Genomic DNA, 8,961 nt, shown 5'->3' on the forward strand with positions numbered 1-8,961 from the left:
ATTTTCAAATATATAACATATGAAAAAAGTGTCTTTTTCCCCATCTTCAGGTGGACGATATTTTCACCAGAAAGAATCCTAGGATGATTTTTCTTTTCTTTAGGACTTTAAAGGATGTTACACTTTTGTCTTCTGAACTCCATTATTTCTGTTGAGAAATCAGTGCCAGTTTCCTATGTTCTAATATGTCTTTCTTCTCCTGTGACCACTTTTCAAATGCTTTTATAACTATTTTTAAAACTTTGGTTAAGATAGAAATGGTGTTTTTTCTACTTGAAATTTGTTGAGCTTCCTGGTCTTGTGGGCTTTAGTTTTTACAGCAGTTGAAAACTTTTAGGCACTAGTTGTCGCTTTTTTTGTTTCTCTTTCTCCTATCTTCAGATATTCCAGTTACAGTATGTTTGGCTCCTTAACACTGTTCCTCTGGTCACTAAGGACCATTGTTTCAGCCTCTTTTCTGTCTCTTTCTCAGGTTAGACAGCTTCAATTGCTATGTCTTCAAGTTCATTAATCTTTTCTTCTCCAATAGCTAGTCTCCTGTTAAACTTGTGCGGTAAAATATTCATTTCAGCTACATAAGTTCCATTTTTATAGTTTGCATTTCCTTCCTTATTATACTATTGTTGGTTTTATATTCAAATACTTAAAAATATTCATAATAGCTGTTTTGAAGCCTGTTCCAAAAATGCATCTCTGTAATTCTGGATCTGCTATTATTGACTGATTTTTCTGCTAATGATGGCGTATTTTCCTGCTTCTTCAGATCTCTTGTAACTTTTTATTGGATGCTGGGCGTTTTGAATTTTATGATGTTAAATATTCAGGATTCTTTTATTCTCCATTTAATGATGATGAAGTTGCTCTTGGCCAACAATCATTTATGTATCACCTCTGTCTTAAAGACCTGTGTTTAAATTTGTTATACTAGATCTACCGTAGATTTAATTACTAAGGCATAATGATTCTTAAATCTCTAATGCATTCCCAGGGTGTTCAATAAGGTTTTTCTACTTTGGAGGATAAGAACTTAAACGTACCTGAACGTGGTATGAGCTCTGTAAATTAACCCACATCCCTGGCAGGAATCCTTTGTCAGTACTTATGCAGTTTTGTTTTTCATCTAAGCTGCTTGGTATTCAGCTAGACTCAAAAGTACTCTTATATAGTATTTTTAGACTTTTTCTAGTATTTGTCTTGTAAATTTCAGTCCTCTCACTCTCCTTGAATTTAGATCACTATTTCCTCAACTCAAATTAGTGTTTTTGCTCTATTTAAGGAGTACCCCTATAAACTTCTCAATTTCTAAATTCTAAATTTGAGATTTGTGTTCCTTCCCTGCACTGCAGTCTTTAAAGGAAGGCAGGGGCTTACTGTCTCTGGCTCTCTTCTGTTACGGATCACAGTTCTCTATGCCTCTCTTAGAGAGATAGAGAGAGTTTTCTATCTCTTATTTTCAGTAGCTAAAAACCAGTGTATTGTGTCTTTTTACAGTTTTCAAGCTGTTTATGGCAGGAAGGGATGTGTCAGTTGATCATAATAATCATCGTCATCTTTAAACATATATATAATATGCATATACAGTATTATACCCTGTTGCCTGAATTCCATTAATACTGTTACTGTTCAACAAATTTATCGTAGTTTTAAAATTAATTTTCCTATATGTCTCAATAGATTTATTATAAATATTATTAATTTTAACAACCCTTTTTCAGGTATCATAACTTTATTTTCCAGCCTAATATCATTGGTTTATAACTTGAGTACAGTAAATTAATAGTTGGAATCCTTGTCTTATTTTCCTTGGCATTAGGAGAAAATAAGGCTAACTTAAATGAGGCTAGGCTTCAGATTTATATTTTGTGTATGTGTACATTTATATAGTTATGTTCCTTATTCTCTTATAACATTGCATAGAAATTGGCCTTTGTACATTTCTATTATTTTCATGTGAAATTAATTTCTCTGTGTTTTTTTTGAATGAGGTAGATTTCAAGAAAGTTTATTTGGTTTAATTTATTTAATTTTAGTAATCACAATGGTGGTAGTACTAGTAATCTAAAAACAATTTAAAAATGAATAATTAGTGGCAGTTCTAATTATCATATTCTGTGTCCTTGAGAAAAAAGAATTCTTAATATAGAATAAGGGACATGCAAATGCAATAGAGAATAGTTTAGTTAAAAGCACTTTAGTCTTGGAAATTTGATTGCAAGCATCAATGTAAACAGAAAATTGCTACTGTGTTGGTCATTGTTTCTAATCTTTTATAGTGGACAGATCTAGGATATATATAATTCCTGCCTGTAAATGTTTTCTAGTCTTTTCCACTATAAATACTTAGAAACAGTGACTAATGCCATAGCAATGAGACCTAGATTATGGTCTTGAAATGTCACTTCTCACTCCAAGAAAACTAGGTTTGCTAAAGACATCGCTGATTCCAGGTCTCAGACAGGACATAGCAAAGTTGAGCCTAGCAAATATTGTCATATCAGTTAGCAAATAAGCCATCAAAGACTGATCAATTTAAAATTCTTCAAGAATTTTGTGGGTTTTCTACTAACCAAGATGACACCATTTGAACTGCAATAATTTTAATAAGTGCAACGGATTAAACAGATCAAACTTATTTATATCTATGAGTTCATAATGATATTAAAAAAGAATTGCCTACTTTCAGATTATCAATAGAAACTAATCCATTGTTATTAAAATTGTTTAAGAAAGGGAAAAAATTAAGCAGGTAGCCTGCAATTTTTATTAACTCTATCATGGGTAACAAAATACTAGATGAGATAAATTTTTTAATAAAAATACTCTAACAAACACATAAAAATAAAAATAAAATAATTACATTAGAATCTCATCATTTTAACCCCTAACAAATGATTAAACTTAGGTATTGTGATTCAATGGTTGTTAAGATCATATAAAGACATGGCAAAATTTTGTGCTTTTTATAGCCTTGCTATAAAAAGTTTTTTTTAAACTTATAGGTTTTTAAAAAGACCAAACTTAAGTCTGATTCATTCTCTGGACCCAGCTGTCAATGAGTAGAAATGACAGAGGACAGAAGATGGAAGAACATGTCGAACTGCACCATAAATATGCAATCACCAGAATCCAGACCCTGGGGGCAGCTACAGCACAGTTCTTCAACAGATAAATTGTAAGAAAGAGAAGCAGATTAAAATAAGAGGGAAATAGAATTGTCTCTGTGGATCAAGTGAAAAACCATAAACTTGTGAACCAAATAAATATAGCTTTACAAATAAAGGACTAATTGCCTAATGAGTTCTGCCTGAAAGTGTGAATGTTTGTTTTTATGTAGGAAACACCCATGTTCCTATACTTATCAAGCAGTCAAAATCAACATAATATTTTACTAGCTATTTTGAGAATAAATTTGATAAAGAGCATGAGGTAAGATAATATGAAAAGAATTTGTATACCAGAAACCAACCAAGTTTCCCTTTTCACAGTTATCCCCAAACTATTCTCAATCATAGTAACTTAACTTTTTTTTCTTTTTTTAACACAGCAACACTGCAAATCCTGGATCACACTTGTCTTCTGAAATTTATAATACCCCAGTGGAGTTTCACCATGTTGGTCAGGCTGGTCTTGAACCCCTAACCTCAAATGATCGGCCCGCCTTGGCCTCCCGAAGTGCTGGGATTACAGGCATGAGTCACTGCGCGTGGCCATATCTTTTTAAAATATAAATCTGATCGTGTTAAAATAAAAATACTACTACTACTAAGAGTAATAGTAATGAATAAAATATAACAAAAAACAAATTCATTGTCTTTCTGTAATGCAAAGGTGAAAGGGACATACACAGTCCTAACATCACACAGTGAAAATGTTAAATATGATTTCTTAAGGTAGCTCACAGGCAGAGAAGCAGCAAAGCACATACTTTTTCTTTCACACTTGCATCATTCCACATAAAAGACTTGTCACGGGCACAGGTGTGCATGACACATTGTAAAAGGGCTATAGGTGGGAGACCTCATCTCATCCATTCAAAATATTTATAAGGAAAGAAGGATAGATAGCATCTGTGTAACGAGAGTGTCCTGGATTAAGAAAGGGAGAACTCCAGAGTTCATTATTAAGTTGGTGCAAAAGAAATTGCGGTTTTTGTCATTACTTTAGCACCAACCTAATACATTCTTCTACTGAGCTATTTCACAAACTGTTAGGCAAAATTCTTCCTAAACTACAGTTAAAGAAGAGGAAATGATCATCAGGGTCATTCAGATTTGCCTCTGCTCATTCCCTAATGACAAACAAAATAAAAAGCTTCACTCAGCTTCCTGATGTGGCCCCTAACCATCTTTTCAACCTCTTTTCTCACCTCATCCCTTCTATCACTTTAACTCCAGCTATTCCTCATTCTTACCCTTCTTAGGATGGGTCATGCTGCTTTGCAACACCTAGTCTTTATGCTGTCAGAAAAAACTATTCAAATACTTTGAAAGGGAAAAAAAGATTACTGAGTGTCCTATCCAGTATGTCCTTTGAAGTTATTTTCCCCTTTCATTGTCGTTTAGGTATTTTATAGTTCTATAAATCATTGAACACCAATAATAATGAGCATGCTTTTTTCATTTTTATTTTTTTAGACTGAGTGACAGAGTCTTGCTCTGTGGCCAGGCTGTAGTGCAGTGGTGCCATCTCGGCTCACCACAACCTCCGCCTCCCGGGTTCAAGTGATTCTCCTGCCTCAACCTCCGAGTAGCTGGGACTAAAGGCACCCACCACCATGCTCAGCTAATTTTTGTATTTTTAGTAGAGACAGGGTTTCCTCATGTTGGCCAGACTGGTCTTGAACTCCTGACCTCAAGTGATCTGCCCGCCCCAGCCTCCCAAAGTGCTGGGATTACAGTCGTGAGCCACCGTGCCTGGCGAATTAGCTATAACATCTTACTGATTCTCTCATTAATTAGTGAGTTAAATACAATTTTATGTTATTTCATTTTATTTTTTGAGATGGAGTTTCGTTCTTGTTGCCCAGGCTGAAGTGCAATGGCGCAATCTTGGCTCACTGAAACCTCCGCCTCCTGGGTTCAAGCGATTCTCCTGCCTTAGCCTCGCGAGTAGCTGGAATTACAGGCAGCTGACACCACACCCGCTAATTTTTGTATTTTTGGTAGAGGTGGGGTTTCACTATGTTGGCCAAGCTGGGCTCGAAATCCTGACCTCAGGTGATCCGCCCGCCTTGGCCTCCCAAAGTGCTGGGATTACAGGCGTGAACCACCGTTCCTGGCCCAAATAAAATTTTAAATACTTAATATCTGCAAGGGAGTCATGATTTTGCCTGTAAAGATATACTTTAACAAAATAACCCATTTGTTCTCCATTGATTTACCTTCTTGTCCATTGGATACAGTGGTTACTCTTTAAATATTAAGCTTAGACATTGCATTATTTCTTTTCTTTTTTTTTCTTTTTTTTTTTTTATACTTTAAGTTCTAGGGTACATGTGCACAACGTGCAGATTTGTTACATATGTATACATGTGCCATGTTGGTGTGCTGCACCCATTAACTCATCATTTACATTAGGTGTATCTCCTAATACTATCCCTCCTCCCTCCTACCATCCCACGACAGGCCCCAGTGTGTGATGCTCCCCTTCCTGTGTCCAAGTGTTCTCATTGTTGAATTCCCACCAATGAGTGAGAACATGTGGTGTTTGCTTTTCTGTCCTTGTGATAGTCTGCTCAGAATGATGGTTTCCAAGCTTCATCCATGTCCCTACAAAGGACATGAACTCATCCTTTTTTTCTCAAGGATCTACAACTAGAAATACAATTTGACTCAGCCATCCCATTACTGGGTATACACCCAAAGGATTATAAATCATGCTGCTATAATGACACGTGCACAGGTATGTTTATTGCGGCACTATTCATAATAACAAAGACTTGGAACCAACCCAAATGTCCATCAATGACAGACTGGATTAATAAAATGTGGCACATATACACCATGGAATACTATGCAGCATTATTTCTTTTCAAAGCTATTTATGACTTAGCTAGGCAAAACTGACCACCCCATCCACGGGACCCCACTTTATCCAATGTAATTTTATCGTAACAATTGCCAGATTCTGTTGCAATCATTTTATCACCTATATTATATCGTACTTGATTCTAACTTCTGGCTATGGGAAATTTTTTTCATATTCATTTTTGTAAATGGAGTATATAGCACTCTGCAGCACAGGAATATTTAGTACACATTGTAATACAAAAAATGTTGAAAACCACACAAATGTTTGCTATAAATAATTATTATAAGACTAGCACCCTTGTAATTATTACCCAGGTTAAAAAAAAATAGTACTTTGCCAGCCACCCAGAAGCCATGTGTCCCACTACAATGACAAATCTTCCATCTCTCCATGGGTAACTATTATCTTGAATTTTATAATGATCACTTCATTATTACAGATTGTAACCCAGGTATATATCCTTTGATATGTTTCTCTTTTCCTTTTTTTAACTCGATATGACTTTTAAGTCTCTTTTAATGGTGCCCTATCAATTTCTTTTTTTTTTCATTTTTCTTTTTTGTTGTTGTTGTTGTTGTTGTTGACAGTCTTACTCTTATTGCCCAGGCTGGAGTGCAATGGTGCCATCTTGGCTCAATGATGCAACCTCCACCTCCCGGGTTCAAGGGATTCTCCTGTCTCAGCCTCCTGAATATCTGGGATTATAGGCACATGCCACCACGCCCAGCTAACTTTTCTATTTTTAGTGGAGATGGGTTTTCACCATGTTGGTCAGGCTGGTCTCGAACTCCTGACCTCAGGTGATCCACCCACCTCAGCCTCCCAAAGTGCTGGGATTACAAGCGTGAGCCACTGCATCGGCCCAGTTTCTTTCTTTTTCTTACAAATTAACTGTTGGTGAACAAGGCTGTAGTTTCCTGTGCAGTCTGGATCTTGGTGATTGTACATTAATGGTACAGTGCAACATATTTCTCTGAGTGATTCGTCTGAATGATACTTGCAAGTAATAGCCTATTGGTGTGGTGAATATTTCAGGAATTAAAGGAATAACTATTTGTGGTCATTGCAATTGACTATATGTACATACATTGTAGTTGTATGATAACTTATTTCCTACCACATGCAATGACTTGCCAAAATGAAAATTTAAAGCATATGTAATACCCAAAACTATTCTTACGTCCTTTTTACATTACAACATATTTTAATTATTTATGTAGTTGTCAAATTTGATACTTCATTGAATATATCCAAAAAGATTGAAAAGCTTACCTTTGTAAATTCATAGAATTATGTAATTACCTGATGGGTTCTTCTTGCCCAATGCACAGATAAAGTTAATTCAATGGGACAGTGGTAATTCTAGTAGTAATAAAGTTTAACAACTGCAGGGCTAGCCAAGAAGAAGAATGGGAGTTTATTACTCAACTCAGCCTCCTGGAAAATTCAGAGGCTAGGGTTTTTCAAGGACAGTTTGGCAGGCAGGAGCCTAGGTAATGGAGAATGCTCATTTGTTGCACCAGGGATGAAATCCTAGCGAGTCAAAGCTGTCTTTTTTTTCACTGAGTCAGTTCCTGGGTGGGGTCACAAGACCAGCGAAGGAAGTTTCTTAGTATGAGTTACTACTGCAAGTGGTGCCACCTGGTTCATCAGAATACAGGGTCTGAAAAATACCTCAAACACAAATCTTAAGTTTTATAATAGTGATGTTATCTATAGGAGCAATTGGGGAGATTACAAATCTTGTGACCTCTGGCTTCATGATTAATTTTAACCTTGTGGCAAATTGGGTTAATTTTACAAAGACAGTTTCAGTTCCTGAGTAAGTAGTGGGTTAGTTTTGGAAAGGGACTGTCATCATCTTGATTTTAAACTGTAAACTAAATTCCTCCCAAAGTAAGCTTGGCCTGTGCCCAGGAATAAACAAGGGCAGCTTGGAGGTCAGAAGCAAGATGGAGTTATGTCAGATTTCTTTCACATTCATAATTTTCAGAAAGGCAGTTTCAATCGCAGCTGTGAATGAACGTCATCCCACAGTTCAGAGAGTTAAGAATGTGAAAAATTAAATGACTTGCTCACTGTCAGCATATTATTAGCATGGTTGAAACTAGAATATTTTCATAACTCCAGTCCTTTCCTAAGCTTATCTGCAAGTGGCTTAAAACTTTTGGCTGAGAAAATGTTTTAGTGGTTTCCCATGTTCAGCATCTCTCTCATTGCTTGTGACTTTACTAGACCTCTGTGGGGTTCCTTTTCCTCTGAAGTTGACCCGGATCACCTGGCTGCAATTGTGTTTGATAGGTTTCTCCCCTGGGAAGTTACTTTTCTGACCTTTACATACTATATTCATGGGAAGCAAGTCACCAAGTTCAACCCACACTCAAAGGCGAAGAGGGCAGAATTAAGGTTCACCTTTAAAGGGAGCGTATCTACGCATATTATTTCTAATTTTCATAAGGTAGTTATCTTTTTTCCTCTATTTATTCAATACTTTATCAGTAGAGACTCATGTATACTTATATTTTGAGTTATAATCCAGTACCACATTATTCATTTTCGTCTTCCAGCTTTGGACCTTGGTAATTCATTCAGATTGACTCTTTGTTGCAGCAACTATTAAAGCATGGAAAACAAAAATTATTAGATAGCAACAGGTCCTACAGAGAAAATTTTAACTTACTCTGATGTATTTCACTTATTTAAAAAAAAATAACTTGAGAAAAAAGTAATACAGTTTTTTTTTTTTTTTTTTTTTGGAGGTAGTGTCTCACTCTGTTGCCCAGGCTGGAGTCCAGTGGCACCATCTCTGTTCATTGTAACCTCCTCCTCCCAGTTTCAAAAGATTCTTACACCTCAGCCTCCCAAGTAGCTGGGACCTTAGGTGCATGCTACCACTCTCAGATAATTTTTTTTTTTTTTTTTTTTGTAGAG

The sequence above is a fragment of the Papio anubis genome, chromosome 1 (assembly GCF_008728515.1).
Source record: "Papio anubis isolate 15944 chromosome 1, Panubis1.0, whole genome shotgun sequence".
NCBI classification, from domain to species: domain Eukaryota; kingdom Metazoa; phylum Chordata; class Mammalia; order Primates; family Cercopithecidae; genus Papio; species Papio anubis.